The sequence below is a fragment of the Ranitomeya imitator genome, chromosome 1, assembly GCF_032444005.1.
Source record: "Ranitomeya imitator isolate aRanImi1 chromosome 1, aRanImi1.pri, whole genome shotgun sequence".
Lineage (NCBI taxonomy): Eukaryota > Metazoa > Chordata > Amphibia > Anura > Dendrobatidae > Ranitomeya > Ranitomeya imitator.
This window is the reverse complement of record NC_091282.1, coordinates 172,949,599-172,970,290: the sequence shown is the minus strand read 5'-3', so window position 1 is coordinate 172,970,290 and position 20,692 is coordinate 172,949,599.

The window sequence follows — 20,692 nt, the reverse complement described above, 5'->3', positions numbered from 1 at the left end:
TTTTAGAAAAAATGTGCAGCAGGCTGCACTATGAGCAAAAAAGGACAATGGATAGAACTGTGTGAGGCAGTGTGAACCCCCTGAGCTGAATACAACCTGGTATATGGCTGCACACAGACTACAGAGTGAGCTGCACACACACACACACTGAGACCTTGCAGAACGCTGTTAAAACAGCGCTGCAAGGCAAGAGCAAGGTGAACAGTGAAGAACACACAGTGTTTTGCTAAATTAGCCTTTGGAAAGGAAAATAAAGCAATTAGCTATCTCAACTGGCCCTCAGTTAGAACACAGCGTCCTGTCCCTAACTGAAATCACAGCAAAATGAGCGCAAAAAGGCGGCAGCGTTTTTTATAGTGCAGAGTGACATCATTTCAGCAGCCAATCACAGCCTTGCCAGTACTTACATGCCCACCATGCTAAACAGGATGTGCCCACACTTCCAATCATTCCTCATTGGCTGCTGCGTTCAGTTTGAATTCTGGGAACTTCCGATTCCGGTATCCGATATGCGGGAAGTATCGGAATTCGGTATCGGAATTCCGATACCGCAAGTATCGGCCGATACCCGATACTTGCGGTATCGGAATGCTCAACACTACTCAGGAGTGCTGCAATGTTAGGGCAGTAAAAAGGGTATTTTTCCAAGAAGGTTGCCAACACAGTTCAAACAGTAGGCGACGATGTTTACTTCTTTTGCTTCAAAAAGTCACTGACCAATGTTGGTTATTAGGCTGTGTTCCCATGTTGCATTTTTCATGTCTTTCTGCTGCATTTTTTGCCGCAGTGAAAAATGCTTTAAAATGCTTAAAAAATGCATTTCCATGCAATCCTGTTGCTGTGCCCATGCTGCGGATTTTCCCGCTGCGGAATCGCATAGCGGTAAAATCCGCAGCATGTTCATTATTTCTGCGGAACCGGGGCGATTCCAGACTCTGTTCCCAGGGATGTATCACGCGAATCACCTGAGATGACTTCACAAACGCCCTTCGAGCAAAGCATCCCTGGGAACGGAACATACTGGGAGCACTGCTGAGGAGATTGGGGGCCGTCGGAAGGTGAGAATAACCATATTTTTTATTTTTTGATAATTTTTAACATTCTATCTTTTACTATTGATGCTGCATAGGCAGCTTCAATAGTAAAAAGTTGGTCACACTTGTCAAGCACTATGCTTGACAAGTGTGACCAACGTGTCAATCACTTTTCCAACCTGTCAAATTGCTTGGAAAACGTAAGCATTCTGCAAGCTAAAAATGCTTGCAAAATGCTTCTGTTTTGCGAAAAAAATGCATGCAAATTCCACATGTCTTTTTCCCGTGCAGGGAGTTGCGGAAATGGTGCGGACATTTCCGCAGCATTTCTGCAACATGGGCACATAGCCTTAACGTGCAAATTCTTAAACAGTCTTTTCTAGCATTGAAAAAAACACTTGTGAGTTATATTGTGGCAACTTTCCACTTATCTTAATATAACAGGGTCCCAACTCTCACATGTCTTTAATATTATTGGTCTCCTCATATGAACCATTACAAGATAATTTACAGCTATATTTGTACTGTCCTTCCAGTTATATAATGTTGTACTTTCCTTGTTTTTTAGATGTTTTCAAATGTGATTTGCTTGAACATCTAAATTTACATAAAGAGTTCATCTAATTCACCCAATTAATTCATCATACCAAGTAGGTCAACGCAGCATTCCGGTTTTAGGATTGCTAATAGCTTGGATTGCAAATCTGTGTATGAACCTTTGACTTTGGTACTTCATTTGAAGCATATCTTAAATACAGTTTTTGAAATGTATGCATTGCACGTATGCATTTCATCAGACACAAGGAGACTATACTTATTGGGAGACATTTTATATAGTCTACAGCTACAAATCTGCCAAGAAATGGATTTCTATTCTCATTTGTCAAGGCACTCCTGTTACAGAAATCCTGATAATATTACATCATTAGATTTCTATTTTAAAACCTGCCAACATATTTTAATAATACAGAACATAGTTAAACGAAAAGTTATTTTTGCTATTTTTTTTGGGTGTAACGCTTTGCTATCCAGTATGTGTTACAAGGACAATACCCAAGTTAGTCTCTGTATGCAAAGCTACTGGGCTTTGCACATTTCACTGTACATTGATGTTTTTCAGCTATGAAAAAAATAGGGTACATATATCTCCATTTTCATTTATTCCTCTCTCTTTTCATGTGTATCTTTGGTGTGGAATCACTATCAAAAACCTGCAGCAAAACACAATGTCTGAAAATAACCTGACACCTCCACAGCATACATGTGACAACTAACTGTAAGTAATAAAAATTGCTTCTTTAGAAGAGAATAAGAAAAACTGTAAAGCAAGTAATCATTATTTTAGCTAAATTATTAGTTTCCTATTGTTTATAAAAAAAATTCAGTGTTGAGCAAAATATTTCAAAGTACCCCAAACATGGCGGACCATAGCTCTGCAAACTTTTCTTTCCTTCCTGCATAGTAAAATGAGATGTCTTGCATGTATCATGCCACAAAAATATATCCTGCTAATCAGAACAGCTGTCTGTGATTCTGGCAGACTGAAGGAGGTTAGCAGGGCTCTAACACACTTTGGCCATCGGACCAGGGTCCTGCTAATAATTTTGTTAATTTCTAATTGTTTTATCATTTTTAATAGTTAAATGTACTAGGACTCTAAAAGAAATAGTTATCAGGATGACTATTGCCATAATCCCGTTCCGACCTTAGACGTATTCATACATCCAGATGGTCTGGTACTTACCGAACTGCGACGTATAGATGCATCCAGGCAATTTTGAACACACAAGCAAGATTATATATATCTTTACCCAGTAATATTTTTATGAAAAAAGAAATATAAAAGCACACATATTTGGTATCTACACGTCTGGAACGACTGACCTATAAAAATGTCCCACTAGTGAACACCGTAAAAAAACAAGGCAAAAAGCAATGCTTTATCACCATATAACATAACAGAGTGGAATAAGGTGCGATCAAAAAGACAAACATAAATAAACACATTACCACTAATAACATAATCTTGTCCTGCAAAAAAGAAGCTGTCATACAGCTCCATCAGCAGGAAAAGTTAAAGCTATCAGAATAAAGCAATGCAAAAATAATAACTTTTTTATAAAAAAAAAAAAAGGTTGCAATCTGTAAAGGCACCAAAAATAGATAAGTGTGGTATCACTGTAATTGTACTGACCCAAAGAGCAAAGCTGTCTTATTAATTTTTCCACACTTGGAACGACATAAAAACAACCCAAAAAATACTATTCCTGAATTGTTAGGTTTTGTTCATTGCGCCTCCCAAAATATGGAATAGAAAGGGATCAAAAAAAGTCATGTGCCCAAAAATGGTACCAATAAAAATGTCAGCTTGTCCCGTGAAAAACAAGCCCTCATATGACTCTGTCTGCTGAAATATGTAAAAAAATATAGCACCCAAACTATGGAAATGCAAAAATTAAATTTTGAAAAAAAAGCATGTTTTAGTGTGTGACAGGAAAGATATATATCTTGGTACCATGTTAGCCAGTAGATAGACAAATATTTGGAATTGAGAGTCCTCAGTGGTTGATACCTTTTAATGGCTAACTGAAAAGATGAGTTCCATAAAGATGCGGTACATTCTGGTATCCTCCATTTTGATACAGAGTTCCATAAAGATGCTGTACATTCTGGTATCCTCCATTTTGATACAGAGTTCCATAAAGATGCTGTACATTCTGGTATCCTCCATTTTGATACATTTTGATTTTATTACCTCATAAAGTGACAGTGGTCAGAATTGTAAAAATTGTCCTGGTCATTAACATGCACGCGACCTTGGAGGGTAAAAGGATTAAAGGGGTTGTCGGACTTTGGTGAACTATTTTCTTACTTATAAGCATGCAATTGGGGCTTAACATCTTTTCAATTAGCCATTAAAGATATGAACCACTGAGGACTCTCCTGTTGTGAATTCTGTTATCGAACTCCCTCCTGTGGTCATGAATGGTACTTCGGTGAGTTCTGTCCATAGACTCCCTCTGGTGGCTGTGAGTGGAGCGGCTGGTTCTGAGGTTCCTTCCACAGGTGACTTAGTTTATTCTTTGGCTGGCTGCTCTATTTAACTCCACTCAGATCATTACTCCATGCCAGCTGTCAATGTTCTTGTACTGGTTCAGTTCGCTCTTGGATCTTTCTGGTGACCTGTCTACTCCAGCAGAAGCTAAGTCCCTGCTAGTTAATTATTTGTTCATTGTTTTCTTGTCCAGCTTGCTATCATGATTTTGCCTTGCTAGCTGGAAGCTCTGGGATGCAGAGTGGCACCTCCGCACCGTGTGTCAGTGCGGGGTCTTTTTGCACACTCTGCGTGGTCTTTTTGTAGTTTTTGTGCTGACCGCAAAGATACCTTTCCTATCCTCAGTCTATTTAGTAAGTCTGGCCTCCTTTGCTGAAACCTGTTTCATTTCTGTGTTTATGACTTTCATCTTAACTCACAGTCAATATTTGTGGGGGGCTTCCTTTTCCTTTGGGGAATTTCTCTGAGGCAAGGTAGGCTTTATTTTCTATCTCTAGGGCTAGTTAGCTCTTAGGCTGTGAAGAGGCGTCTAGGCAGCATTAGGTACGCTCCACGGCTATTTCTAGTGTGTGTGATAGGATTAGGGGTTGCGTTCAGCAGAGCTCCCACTTCCCAGAGGTTGTCCTGTGTTAGTTTAACCATCAGGTCGTTCCGGGTGCTCCTAACCACCAGGTCCATAACACTCTCCATTCTAAATATTTTTTTAGTGTGTGACAGCAGCCAAGCATGAAAACCCGATATAAACCTGGTATCGCTGTAATCGCACCGACTCGACTCTTTCAAAAGAGAAAACACAGTAGTTTGACAATAAATGTCTTCACCCAACCATTAACCATGAGTGGAGAAAAAGTTTTGGTGTTATCATTCATATTCTCTGAAAAAAGGACAAGAAAGTAAAAATTCTACTGGGGTATGTAAACTTCCGAGCTATGAACTCTGCCTGAAATTAAGTGGTAAAAATGTAATTTATTCTTTCTTCACCAGTCAATGGTATAATATTCTGTGAGGCACATGTGATGTCAACATGATCACTGCATCCCTATATGAGTTAATTGGGGGCTGTTGTTTGAAAAATGAGTTCACATATGGGGGGTTTCTGTTTTTCTGGAGTTTTCTGTTTTTCGGTGTTGGGGTTTCTGTGATATGGCACCATCATAATATTCCAGCAAAATCTTAACTCCAAAATGACACTTCTTCCTGTTAGGATTTGAACCTGCAACTCTTTGTTTGCTAGTCTGTTCCTTTGCTTGGTGGGATAGAGATCATCACCTGCCCTGCTGATTTGTCCCCGCCCTGATTGAGCTTGATTGGACCTGCCATATATACCTCGTCCTGTGCAGCTTCCTGTTGCTGAGTATTTTGTGTGCTCACTGCTCAGTCTAACTGAGTGAAGCAATCTCTGAGCTCCTGGTTGGAAGGTGTCTTGCTGGCATCTTTCTGCTTCTTATTGACATTCTGCTGCTACTACCCTGAACTCCTGCTGCTCATACGGACTTTGTGCACGTGTGTGATCCAGGCCGGCCCTGGCTCGGGCTGGTCCTTGCATCTGTGGATATATTGAACTGCCACTGCCATATATTGCATCTCCCGAGGTCTTTCCACAGTCCGGTCACTTGTATACATATGCTTCGGCCACTGACCTTCAGTCCTGTATCGCCAGTAACGTGACACTTCCCTTGTGAGCTTTGCACTGTGCCTCAACAGTAGTTTTCTCCCACGTATTAGCGCATTCAGGAGAAATTGCTCAACAAATTATATGGTGCAATTTCTACTGTTACCCTTATAAAAATGCAAAATTTGGAGCGAAAATAAAATTTTTGTGGGGAAAATGTGATGTTTTTATTTTCACGGCTCAACATTCCAAACATTCCTCATCTCGTTTCCACAATGTGGCCACTTATGGGAGGTTTTAACTGTTTAGACAAATCAGGGGCTCTCCAATCAGGCCATGGCATCCTCTAATGATTCCAGCCAATTTTGCATTCAAAGAGTCAAATGACGTTCCTTCTCTTCCGAGCTTTGCCGTGCTCCCAAACAGTGTTTTTTCCTCACATATGGGATATGCTCAGCGTAAGAAATGTTGCCACTATCATGAAGTACAATATGTCACAAAAAAAATTTCTGAATCAGTGGGATGCGTTGAAGCGTTCCAGAGTTATAACCTCATAAAGTGACAGTGGTCAGAATTGTAAAAATTGTACAGGTCATTAACGTGCACGCGACCTTGGAGGGTAAAAGGGTTAAAGGGGTTATCGGCCTTTGGTTAACTATTTTTTTACTTATAAGCATGCAATTGGGGCTTAAAATCATTTTTGCAATTGGATAGCATTTAATATTCTGCACCATTTGCCTCCTATAGCCACATCATTATATTGTCCATTGATGGCTGCAGAATTAGTTGATGGGGTCAGCCCCATTATTATTATTATTATTATTATTATTATTTTAACAGAAAAGTTTGAGACATGATTTTGTGGCAGTTACTATTATATTAGTATGACTGGGTCTTATCCTGCACTTGTTAGAGCAGCTTTCCTCACAAGCTAAGCGGCTCTCATGTCCATAAAATGGCTGTTGCTGGTGGAGGAGCATGTGATCTGATTTGTCTATCAGCCTCATCCAATAGAAAATCAGTTTTATCATGTGAGGTTTGCAATTGGGGGAGGCAGATGGATAGGTCTGGTAACATGTTTTGCCACTGCAGCCGTTTTATGAACAAGAGAGCTGTGCAGCCTGTGAGGAAAGCTGCACTAAAAAAAGCAGAAGAACCAGTCATCTCCAACACAAGTGATAAAATATAGATTACTAGATGGTGGCCCGATTCCAATGCATCGGGTATTCTAGAATATGCATGTCCACATAGTATATTGCACAGCCCACGTAATATATTGCCCAGCCACGTAGTATATTGCCCAGTCACGTACTATATTGCCCAGCAACGTAGTATATTGTACAGCGACGTAGTATACAGCACAGAGCCACATATTATACAGCTCAGACACGTAGTATACTGCCCAGTCACGTAGTATATTGGCCAGTCATGTAGTATAATGCCCAGCCACATAGTATATTGCCCAGCCAAGTATGTAACAGGTTAAAAAAGACTTAAAATAAAAAATAAACATACTCACTTTCTGAAGGGCTCTTGTAGTCCTGGCGCCTGTGTGCGCTGCACGCAGCAGCTTCCGGTCCCAGGGTTGGTATGAGCGCAGGACCTGTGATTACTTCACGGTCACATGACCGTGACATCATGGCAGGTCCTTCTCGCATAGCATCCTTAGCACCGCAACCTGCCGCTTGCACTGCCGAGGACAGCACCACGTCGGAGGGTGAGAATAACGTTCTTTTTGTAACATTAGATCTTTTTACTATTGATTGATACTCAGCATCAATAGTAAAAACTTGGTCACACAAGGTTAATAGCAGCAGTTACGGAGTGCGGTACCCACGGCCCGTTACCGCTGGCATGAGGAGGAGGAGCTATGTCTGTAGATCCTCCCTCCTTCCATCTACAAAAAATTGTATTTGTAGCAGTCAACATCTCCTTGCTCAGTAATCTAATAATTTGTCTTCTTTGAAAACAGACTTTACCTCGGAATTGAGTTTTTATAATGAATAATACATTTTGGCTGAGAAAGAAGCAGATTTCTCAGATATCATATAATAAAAAGTTGCTTATTTTCATGTGTACTACAAATTTATGAAATAAAAATTAAAATGACGGTTAATCTTTAACCCCTTTCCGACATCGGACATATATTTACGCTAATGTCGTACTCCCTCTATTTGAAGTGGGCTCCGGCAGTGAGTCCACATCTTTCCCGGCACATGTCAGCTGTTTTGAAAAGCTGACATGTGCCTGGAATGACCACGGATGGAATCGCGATCCACCGCAGCTATTAACCCGTTAAATGCCGCTGTCAAACACTGACAGTGGCATTTAACGCGCACTTTCGGCCATCGGGCAGGAAATCTGAGGTCTCCTGGAAACCTCTATGGTTGTCACTGCTAGATTGCTGTGAGCATTGCCCGATGGTCAGCGCTCATAGCAAGTAAGCAAGTAAGCAAATCTGCTACATACAAGTGATCTAATCATCGCCTGTATGTAGCAGAGCCGATCGGGTTATGGTAGTTTCTAGTCTCCCATGGAGACTATTGAAGCATGCCAAAAGATAAAAAAGTCTTCCAAAATATTTAAAAAATTAAAAAAATATAAAAGTTCAAATCACCACCCTTTTCCCCCATTCAAAATAAAACAATAAAAAATCAAACATACACATATTTGGTATGGTCGCACCCAGAATCGCCCAATCTATCATTAAAAGAAAGGATTAACCTGATCGCTAAATGGTATAGATAGAATAAAAAGTAAAAACGCCAAAATAATGTTTCATTGATTGCAGCGATATTGCATTAAAATGCAATAACAAGCGATCAAAAGAACGTATCTGCACCAAAACAGTATCATTAAAAACGTCAGCTCAGCACGCAAAAAATAAGCCCACATCCCACCCCAGATCGTGAAAAATGGAGACGCTACGGGTATTGGAAATGGAGCAATTTTCTTTTCTTAACAAAGTTTGGAATTTTTTTCACCACTTAGATAAGTTAGCATCTATATATTTTTGATGTCTATGAACTCGTGATGACCTGGAGAATCATAATGGCAGGTCAGTTTTAGCAATTAGTGAACATGGTGAAAAAAAAACAAAAAAACAAGTGTGGGATTGCACTTTTTTGCAGGGTAGCACGGTGGCTCAGTGGATAGCACAGCAGCCTTGCAGCGCTGGAGTCCTGGGTTCAAACCCCACCAAGGACAACATCTGCAAAGAGTTTTTATGTTCTCTCTGTGTTTGCATGGGTTTCCTCCGGGCACTCCGGTTTCCTCCCACATTCCAAAGACATACTGATAGGGAATTTAGATTGTGAGCCCCATCAGGGACAGTGATGATAATGTGTGCAAACTGTAAAGTGCTGCAGAATATGTTAGCGCTATATAAAAAAAATAAATACTTAGAATTTTTTATTGTTTTTGAATACACAACATGGTAAAACCAATGATGTTGTTCAAAAGTACAACTCATCCTGCAAAAAACAAGCCCTCACATGGCCATTTTGATGAAAACAAAATAAAAAAGTTATGGCTCTGCGAAGAAGGGGAGCAAAAAATGAAAATGCAAAACCAAAAATACCTCTGGTCGATAAGGGGTTAAATATGAAATTGCTGTTTTTTATTAGTATTTTTTAACACAATTTTTAAAAGAAAATCAAATACAGACAATATGCACAATTATAGCAGTAATATATGAAAACAATGTGATTGGTATTTATTATAAAGTAGACTTTTTTTCATATTCTTAATAGTGTCCTTTAAAAATGAACTTAAAAGTAAATATGCTTATTGGATTTTTATTAAAAGTCTATTAGCGTAACATGTTATGCAGTATACTATTTTTCTGTTATTATTATTATTATTATTATTATCTCTGTTCTCCATTGTAACTTTTTCAGATATAGGATTGGCTTTTTGACAAATACTTACCAAAGGTGATGACACAGTCTTATCTGGTAAGCCATGAGCTTATCTTCAAATTCCAGAAAAGCCTACTTCAGTAATGGTGCAACAGTTTGAAGGTTGCAATAATCTTCCAAGGTCAATGTATAGAGGCACATTTCAAAGCTTCTGCTACACAAATAAGAGCACTTTATATAACCTGCTTCAATCAGGGCAAGCTACTGAATAATCACAAAATGCTTCACAAGTGATTTTTAGCTGGACTTCACTGATCCAAAGGTGTGATAGAATGCAGCCAACCATGATAATTCTACTTGGAACAAGTTATTACCACTACAGATTGAAAACATGACAGTTGTCTGAAAGATGTCGAAAACGTTAAGGATTCCATATAATCTTAGGAGTAAAAAGTGCCTATCTGTTTTACCTTTCGAGACAGTTTATTTATTTATATTAAACAGTTATGGACAAATGTGACATGAAATTGTTACTCTATTGCAAATAATAATAAAAGTGATATACAATAAATACTACTATTATTGCTGTTATTACTATTATAATTATCATCAATTGTTCTATACATTAAATATGTGTTATACTGTCTTTTATCTCACATATATTTATATAGTGTATAAATTATAGTATTTTAATTTGCTGAGCAGTAACACACATTACTTGTTTGTTTCCAAGATATCATGTGTATGAAAATAAAATTAACATTTCTGCTGTCCATCTACAAGGCAAAAATAGGTAAAGGCAAAATATTTTATCCAAATTGAAAGCCCTTTCTATTTTTTTTTGCTGTACATATACTGTATGACACTTGTGGGCTGATGTGTCATAATTATAAGACATTAGGATTTCATGAGCTTAGGGCTGTGCCACCTACTGTATATCTGTACCAGGTGCCAGCTGTACCATACAGCTGATACCCTGCTGAATAACCCTGTATTGGAGATGACTTTGATCACAGCTGTTTAACTCCTTCCATGCTGTAGTTAAAACAAAACCTACTGAGATTTATTGATTTAACTGATTTCACAAAGAGGAGACTTTCTCAATATACGAATCAGCACTCTTTTAGTATAAATGCTCTGTCGCATCACTGTTACTGAACGCTAGCACTTCTGGTTCTCCTCCTGACTGCTGTATGCCAATTATCTAACTTTGTTACATCTCAATTAGTCACTCCTGATTTCCTTACCACATTATTTTTCATACCTAGTTCCATAGGCCCCCGAGGAAGCCAACGCGAAACGCGCGTTGGGGCTGCACCGCTCAGGTTCCAATAGTGGAGACTCCATGGGTAAGGACTATAGCTAGGCCGTTTATGTACTCTTTGATCCCCGTTTTTTTTGTAGGCCTTACATCCAAATCACCCAGTCTATGGTTGGCTGGGTGCTCGTGTATTAATAGCACTTTTTGCACTTGGCACTTTACGGATGCGTATGGCATCTTATTAAAATAGTCTAATTGGCAGCGGTATGATTGAATGGGATAAGAATATATGCTTCTTGAGCCTTATATGCTAATAATCCTTCCCCATCCACTTATGTATATTGGTCCTGGGCGTTACACCTGTGAAGTCAGGCTTTTCACTTTGTCTTTATATGACTGTTTTTGTCTGGGTATGTTATTATTTATTTGAATCTATGTAATAAACTCTTTGGATTTCATTCAGAATTGGTACTCTCTTTGGTTCATTTGTATTGTCTAGTTCCATAGATACAGAACAAAGAGAACAAGGAGCATAAAACGGAATTGTATATAAACAATGTCTTTATTAATACAAACATTAAAAAGTGATTATCAGTAATAAGTCATAGTATTACGGTTCCAATGAATAAACAGAAGGGAAACTACCTCCACAAAACACCCCTCACTGATGATGAATAGTGACCCAAAAAAGGGGAAAGGCAGAGCACAGTCCCTGCACAAGGTGTGTAATGGGTGAGCCAATGCAAAACACATGCACTAAGTGCCCAGATCATATGTCCCTAAAATAGGGGTAGAGTCATGAATAGTATAAGTAATGAAGGCATAGTGGCGGTAATTACAGATGGGCTTACCACAGGAGGGATGAAGAGGGAGTGGTACAGCCGGAGAGCGACCCTGGCTGTACCTCTCCCTCTTCATCCCTCCTGTGGTAAGCCCATCTGTAATTTCCTATGTTAATGTTTGTATTAATAAAGACATTGTTTATATATAATTCCATTTTATGCTCCTTGTTCTCTTTGTTCTATATGTTATTTATGGAGCGGATTTAATTTGTCTGGGGGCCCATTACCTTTTTGTGCCTTTATCCAGACTGTTGCTATGATTTTGTTCATTACTAGTACCATAGATGTAGTTGCCTGTCTCCCTTTGTTGACTTCTCAACTGCTTCACGTGATGTCATTGTTCCCCATGTTATACTGTTCCCTGTACATATAAATACAATTTTACGGTGTTACCTATAACAACAGGCAGCAGGCGGTGAGAAACCGCTGAGAACCTGTCTGCGTGACTAGTCTCCTGTGTACTTTGGTCCCCCGTAGCTATAAAACTATGTCTTTCTCTGAAACACTTCAGCATATCAGAGTTAAACATCTATGGCTGAAATCATGCAGTCAGCATCTAATATATGTCGCCCATGGATAGGGCAGCATGAATCAGCTAACAGATTCCCTTTAACAGTGCGTTTGCTGCATTTTTTTGCTACTTTGTACAATTAAATCTACAGTGAAATATATACCATTCTGCACACAATACATTTTGATTTTAAAGGCATTTCGGTGTTTTTTTTTTAGGTCAGTGACATTTTTCAGATATACGGCATACCCTAGTTATGGATTTTTTTTCATGTGTTTTCCCATAGACAAAATGCGTTCAGAGGAGTTCCGCCAAAGCATAAAATTATGAGCACATGGATAGATGTAGATCCTTCCAATCTAGCGGAAAATCAGCTTCCCATTACAGTAGTAGTATTGTGTATTGTACTTAAAAAAATCTTATCTGCACATTGCAAAGGAAATCTACCATGAGCTTGAAATCAGCAGCATTCTTAGAATATTCTGACTGTGGGTATGTAAGTTGTTAATATGCTCTGCTTTGGTATAAAAGTAGTCCTATACAGAAAAGGTAAACTGGCTGGGTTTATAAACATCTGGCAACCATGGATTGAATTATTAAAAGAGTCATGTAAAATTGCAAATTTGAAGTAAAAAATGGGAATACAAATTGCATTGCTTTTTCCCCCTATAGTAGATAAGGCTGGCAGGCTGGTTGACGTTCAAATGTATAAAATATTTATTTATATAATGTATAATTATATATTGGACTTGCTTTTCTTTTCTCTTCTGGATAGTATTTTTAAGAATACTTCATAAAAAAATAATTTTAGACCCCCTTCTCTCCATAGTTGATCTGGTAACTGCCAAAATAATTTTTGGAATAATTTTTAGAACTGACTACTTGCTCCAGTAATGTTTTAAAGAGGGTGTTTTATAACTTTTTAAATTTAAGCTGTATATTTGTCAAAATAGGAGCTAGTTAAAACATTTTCTTCTCCACTATTTTCTTGAGAAATGTGCTTTTGAAATATATGTTCCCCAATATGAAAATTTCCTATTCCACCAAGGGAGCATTAGCAGAGTTTCTACTCGGGTAGCGATTACTTGTTCCACTCTATGAAGCCACTCAAAGAAGGCAGTAAATACAGGCATTTTCAGTGCGATTTCATGAGACATGATGTGTCTCACTGGACAATGCAAAAACTCCTCACTACTTGCTTGATAACAGCATTGGGAGAGGAAGAGAGCTACATGCACGGAAGCAATGAAGCAGTGAAGATCATTAGGGGAGCAGAGTTTTTCACATACAATGTTTTGAACCTACTACGAAAAGCTGAGAAAAAGAAGATTGATGGTATACTCCAATACTTTTGGTCGGTCCAAAGCGTTGAATTGGATAAACACTGCTCCTATAATGTTCTTCATGATATGGCGCTTCAACACTTTAGCTCTCCTCTTCTCTTGGTGTTGTAAAGAGAGGAAACACTTGTAGTAGGGAGTTCTTAGCATGGTCAAATGAGACACTATGGCCCCAATTCATCAAGACTTACAATTTACTCAATGGTCCTAATGAGGGGGCATGATTGAGTCAGACGAACCGGATTTAACAATAGGTTCACGCCTCTTCATGATTCTGAAGTGTTTAACGAGTGACATTTACCTTTGTGCACCACACTAGAAATTTTACTTCTTTCAGAGACTGGAGGGAGGTTTCTGGTGTAGGGAACTTCACAGCTTGTCAGGAATTAGATGAGCTGTGGTGTCACTCCTCTGCTGCACCTCTGTTCTGCCATAGTCGTAGCCACTTTGGCAGAGATGGGAGAGATTAGAGTGAAAATACCAGAGATTGCAGGATTTTGGCGCAACTCCAACTCACTAGAACATATGGAAAATAACTGTTCTGACATTCTCTGTTCATACAGTAGATAAAAAAAATGAATCTGCTGTTCAGCCCATTTTTAGCAATATAGAAAGTTTAAAATAAAAACAAATGTTGTGAAAGAACCTCTTTAAATATATAAAAGTACATTTCATATAATAATAATAATAATAATAATAATAAATATAGAATGCTATGGAGATAATTTATATTTCTTTAAAATCTTTATGATTGATAAGTGGAAAATTACACAAAGCAATATAGAAAGGTCCTAACAAATACTTACTCAATGGCTACATATGATAATTGTAGAAAATTAAATATGCAATTTTGTAAAAATTTTGCATAGAAGTAGAAATTAATTTGAGTCAGGATTAACATCTTAAAACTTAGATAAAATTAACAATTTGGTTTAGATTACAATGTAATTAGTCAAACCAGCAGATAAAGTTTATTAAACAGTTTCCACTTGGGGCTTTGTTTAGGTGTTATACAGCTGCATGTACAAAGAGCTTTTGCTCAGCTCGCCACGTATTACCATTGTGAGAAATTGTCTGTATGATTAGATTTTCTCCTAAGTGAAAATGAAAGTGGCAGTAAATCCTTAGATAACATTACCCGTCACAGAAAGAAGCCAAGATTTAATAGAATCAGAGGGCACAGTCAGCAAAGATGACATTTGGACTTAATGTAGAATGTAATCACTACTATCCATTCATAGACTGTCTGTCACTATGTTTGATAATATTCGATGCTGTGTTTTGCAAGTGCTACCCTGTTCTTTCCCCAAATCCTTTTTTAAATCCTAATTCAACCACCTGCAGCACAGACTCCGGGAAAAACCTTATTTTCAATTGCTGAAACGTGTTTTATTAGACAACATCTATATCTATTTCAGCTTTAATTTTCTACCCTTTACTTGCTGGAAGTATTGATCTGTTTTCAAAATTCTCTTGTTTTGTGTGCCAAACCAATGTTTTCACGTACTTTAACCTCAATATATCTCTTTCTTTATTTGTGCCGTGCACCGTAAATTGACTGTGGATATACTGCTCGTTCTGCTCTATATTTATAAATCCTGGAAGAGATGGGAGGTGACTGCAGATGGAGACACTTTACTTTTACAATGTGAAGAAAAGCAGAAGCTGAATCCTTCTGTTCCACTGCCCAGCGTTTGCAGATGCAAATTCAAGGAAAAAAGGGGTCCAGCTTCCAAATCCAATTGCAGAAACAAATGTGATTTCCTTGCTAATCCATTAAAAAATGTACATATTGTAAAAATAAAATAAAGGGGGAGACTGCCGTGAAACCTTCAGTTGCCAAATGCTCTTAATTTTGGATTGCACGGAAGTTTCCGCCTTAATTTATTTTTATTTTTGAATGTGCATATCTTATTAATGGATTAACATTAAAATCATAACCATATCTGCAATTAGATCTGGAAGCTGGACCCCTTTTGTTTACTTGAGCTTTACTTTTACACTGTAAGCTCAATTGCAGAAACTGGTGTACTGTGGGCAGTTTTCGTACATAGCAAAAGAGCCCTTAGTTCCCTCCGGTTTACCTCTGCTATGTCTTTATCACCAAAAATTACAACCTTGCCAGATAAGAGTTTTACAAAAATTGGTGTAATTATTTAATATAAATTTATGTAATAGGGCAATGGTAAGGTTTCAGTTTGCACACGAAGATTGTTTTAACCCCTTAACGACCGCCGATACGCCTTTCAACGGCAGCAGTTAAGAATACTTAAAAAGTGAATAGCGCCCTCCATTGTTGCATTTTCTCTGGGGTCTCGGTTGCTAGGGGTAGGCGAGACCCCAGAGAACATGATTCGTTTTTTTTTTACCGACCGTGGGTTGCAATCGCCAGTAATTAACCGTTTACTGGCGGTCGCAAAAAAAAAAAGAAGCAATTTCCCATTTAATTTCTCTGTCCTCCAATGTGATCGCACATCAGAGGACAGAGAAATGGGGTCCCCGATAGTCCCCCGATACTCACCTGTCTCCCCCGGTGCTTCTCGTGGCTTCTGATAGGCGCCGCCATCTTGTTCTGGCCAAAAAATGGTGGGTGCATGCGCAGTGCGCCCGCTGGCTGGCACCCAGAAGATCTTTGGGGTCTTGGCTGCCAGGGAACCCCTGTTTTTGTTTTTAATTACCTGTTTACCGGCGGCCACAAAAGAAAAAAGCGATGTGTCATTCTCTGTCCCCTGATGTGATCGCACATCAGAGGACAGAGAAATAGGGGGATTCGGGACCCTGTTATACTTACTGGTGTCCCTGGGTCCTCTTGCGTCCCCTCCTAAATGCAGGCTTTTTCATCCAGTAAGAAAATGGCGGGTGCATGCGCAGTGCGCCCGCCATGACCTGCGGCCAGCAGCTAGAGGAGTTGTGGCTAAATTTAGGGTTGGGGTTGGGGCTAAATTTAGGGTTAGAGTTAGGGTTGGGGCTAAATTTAGGGTTAGGGTTAGGGCTAGGGTTAGGCTTCTTTCACACTTGCATCGGTACGGGGCCGTCGCAATGCGTCGGCCCGACGTACCGATGAATGTTGTGAAAATTGTGCACAACATGGGCCGCGGATGCAGTCTATGTCCTGGGGAAGAGTGGGAGGAGTTAAGGCCACACTTGCGTGGTTGGAAATGGCGGACGCATCGTACAAAAAAACATTACGTTGAACGTTTTTTTGTGACGACGGTCTGCCAAAATACAAGGGATCCAGTGCACAATGGCCGCGACGTGTGGCCATCCGTCACGATCCATTGGCAATACAAGTCTATGGGCAAAAGCAGCATCCTGCGGGCACATTTGCAGGATCCATTTTTTGTCCAAAACGACGGATTGCGATGGATGCAACATGACGCAAGTGTGAAAGTAGCTTTAGGGCTAGGGTTAGGGTTGAGGCTAAAGTTAGGGCTAGGGTTAGGGTTGGGCTTGAGTTAGGGCTAGGGCTAGGGTTAGGGTTGGGGCTAAAGTTAGGGCTAGGGTTAGTTTTAGGGTTGGGGCTAAATTTAGGGTTAGGGCTAGGGTTAGGGTTGGGGCTAAAGTTAGGGTTAGGGCTAGGGTTAGGGTTGACTAAAGGTTTGGTGACACAGACAGACTGTGACAAAAGGGCCAAAGCTCAAGGCCTATGTGTTGACTGCTGGGAGCGGGGTAAACCCAACAAGGGTATGATTATGTGTGATGCTCAAAACCAACTGAGACAGTTCTCTCGACTGGTAGGGCAAGATAACGTGCGTGACCTGTCTTGAGACCCCAGGGTATGACAGTTACTAGACGCGGTCGTTTCCCTGCCACTGTGGACATTTCTTGGTATGATGTCCTGACTGCTGGCAGATATTACAGACCATGGGTATTCTAGCAGCCCGAGACTTTGGACCATCTCAAGAAACCTTCATAGGGCTCGGACACCTGAATTGGAGACTCCAGAGGCGAAGGTAGGTGCCAACCGGAACCTCTGCTTACACCGGACTTGCTCCAACCTTCGCTCTTTAAAACGGAGGTCAATGCGAGTGGATATAGTTATTAACTTCTCCAGTGTGGCGGGAATATCCCTACTGGTCAGGGCGTCCTTCACATGGTCAGCCAGTCCTTTCCAAAACACAGGAATAAGGACTCCCGCTCAGATGCCAAAGTCCGGAAGTGGACGGCAAATTGACTGACCATGGATGAACCCTGTGTCAATGCCAGCAGTTGGAGTGGCGAATCGTGGGTGACATGAGGTCCCATAAAGACCTGTTTCAGATTGTCCAGGAACTTTGGAGCACTCTGCACCAGATGATCGTCCCCCAGCGGCATTGCCCACTCCAACGCCCTGCCCAAAATAAGTGATATAGTAACTCCCATTCTAGTCTGTTCTGTGGAAAAACATGCAGCCAGGAGCTCAATATGTATGGCGCACTGGCCCACGAATCCCCGACACAGCTTACTGTCACCAGGAAACTTATCTGGTAACGTGAGATGGGAGAATGCTCTGCAGGGGTGGCAGTGGACAAACTGGCTGCAGCTACGCTGGCAGCCTGAACAGCGACTGCGGTGACATCCATGGCCGAGGTTGTGTGCTCAAGAGCCGCCAACCTACCCTCCAGCTGCTGGATGTACCATTGCAATCACTGATCATCCACCAGTACAAGCCAGACCCTGGCGCTAGTGTAATGTTAGGACTTGCAGAACACACCAAATATTAATTAGAGAGGATACTAGGTGTGTTCGCAGTCCGGGGTCCACCATGCAGAAAAGACACCTGCTGCTCAGTAATAATGGACTATATGGTGGTATAATGTGAATACACACACGGGTTAGCTTCACCCGGTATGAAGGAAGCGAACCCTGTTGCGTCACAGGGCCGCGGTACCACACAAAGGGTGCAAGCAAAGAGTCACAGAACTCTGTCCCAAGATTCAGGGAAAGAGTTCTTCCAGACATCTTGCGCTCGACACCGCTACTGGGGTGTCAGAGACTAAACTGAACTAAAAATTTACTGCACAAGAGTGCGTGCAGCGCCACTGTGGTGGACGCCACTAACCATGCAAACTTTAGACAGGAAAGTGCACTATTAGCACACGGCAGTACACTGACGGTAACTGCTGACAGATGCAGTATCATGTGCTAGATGTGCCGGATAGCATTGGCAGGCGCTAGGTAGGTTCCACCATTCGCGAGCAGTCAACAACTCTAGGGATGGAAATGATTCGGAGCTTTCATCCATCAACAGGCATACATCCACACACACACGTTAGCAAGTTTACACTAGGGCATGGCCGAGCGGCCATGCAATCCTTTTATAGAAGTAGCACTTCGGGACCTTCCTGATGGTCCAATAGGAGCCGCAACAGGACCTGAGCATGTGACCCCCGACCTCCAATGGGAGGTCGTCACGTGGGCATGCTCAGTATGAGAAAAGCAGGACTTAGTCCCTGAAAGGCCTGCTCGCTGCTGATCAGTGCAGGCTACAAAGGCAGAGCCTGGAAAGGCAGCAGTAACCAAGTGCACAGTATCAGCTTGAGCCAGACGCTGGGACTGATGTTTCCGCTGAGCAAGTTCCACTGTGGCTGGAAGAGAATGGGAGACCGCAATAGACATGGTTCGAGATTCTGCCTGTGCAGCGGTGGGAACTCGACACCTAACACACAGTTAAATGTCGACTTTATATATACAGGGTGGTCCAAAAGTAGGTGGACAGTATGTGTAATAGGGTTATGAAGGGGGAGATTTACCAAGCATGGTATAATAATAATCTTTATTTTTATATAGCACTAACATATTCCGCAGCGCTTTACAGTTTTGCACACATTATCATCACTGTCCCCGATGGGGATCACAATCTAAATTCCCTATCAGTATGTCTTTGGAATGTGGTAGGAAACCGGAGTACCCGGAGGAAACCCACGCAAACACAAGGAGAACATACAAACTCTTTGCAGATGCTGTCCTCGGTGGGATTAGAACCCAGGACTCCAGCGCTGCAGTGCTATTCACTGAGCCACCATGCTGCCCAAGTGAAACTGACTCAGGTGCCCTTAGCAACACAATCAATCAGATTCCACTTTTCATTCTTCACATACTCTTTGGAAAATGAAAGATGGAATCTGATTGGTTGCTAAGGGCAACTTAGTCAGTTTCACTGATCCATTTATCACAGATACATCTGTTTTCTTTTCAGATTATTCAGAAAACCCATAATGGCAAATAATTTAAATACAGATCAGAGAAAATGAATTTTAAAAGAGTATTGGAAACCTCAAAATGCTGAAACAGTTAGAGCAAATTGTGTTGAAACATTTGGTATTCAAGCCCCAAAGAGACAAACCATTTACTGCATTCATGACAAATTTGATGCCACTGGCTCAATCCTTAATGCTCCAAAAACTGGTCAACCCAAAACATCCTGTACAGAAAATAATAAATAACTTGTTGCTGAAACATTTGTTCAGAGTACAAAAAAGTCCACCAGAAGAGTCTCTTTAGAAATTGAGAATTTCACGAGTTTCCATCATGCGAATCCTGAAATCTATTGGGTAGAAAGCTTAACGTCCACGTCTAATTCATGGTTTATTGGAGGATGATCCAGATAGGTGGCTGCAATTTAGTGAGATTATGCTTAACAAAATTGAAGATGGAGTGATGAAGCTTCTTTCAAATTATGTGGCCATATTAACAGACATAATTGTATTTACTTTTATAATGAGAACATGCATGCAGATATAATGAGAACATGCATTAGAGCAACAACTAAATGACCCTGGTGTCAATGTTTGAGGTATTTCAAGTTTTGGTGATTTGGACTATTTATTTTTTTTTAATGGAACAGTCACAGGAGATAAGTATCTCGTCAGAGAAAAGAGGGAGACACAAAGGTGCAAATAGGATCTTAGCAAACGTTACACAAAGTTGCCCACCAAGACAACTACTAACCTGGTGGGCAGGTGAGGACAAGGAAGGACATATATTAATGGCGGCTGCTGCAGATCCACAGGTCAGTGCAGGACCTGATTGAAGCATACACTTAGGAAGGAAAAAGGATCATCGCAGCGCTGCCGCTAGAAGAATTCCAAAAATTGTAGAGGTTTCGACGTGGTCTATTCTACGCCTTTCAGGGTTCAGGTGACCCCTTCATCAGGACACCTACTTTTGGACCACTATATATATGAATGACCTTCGA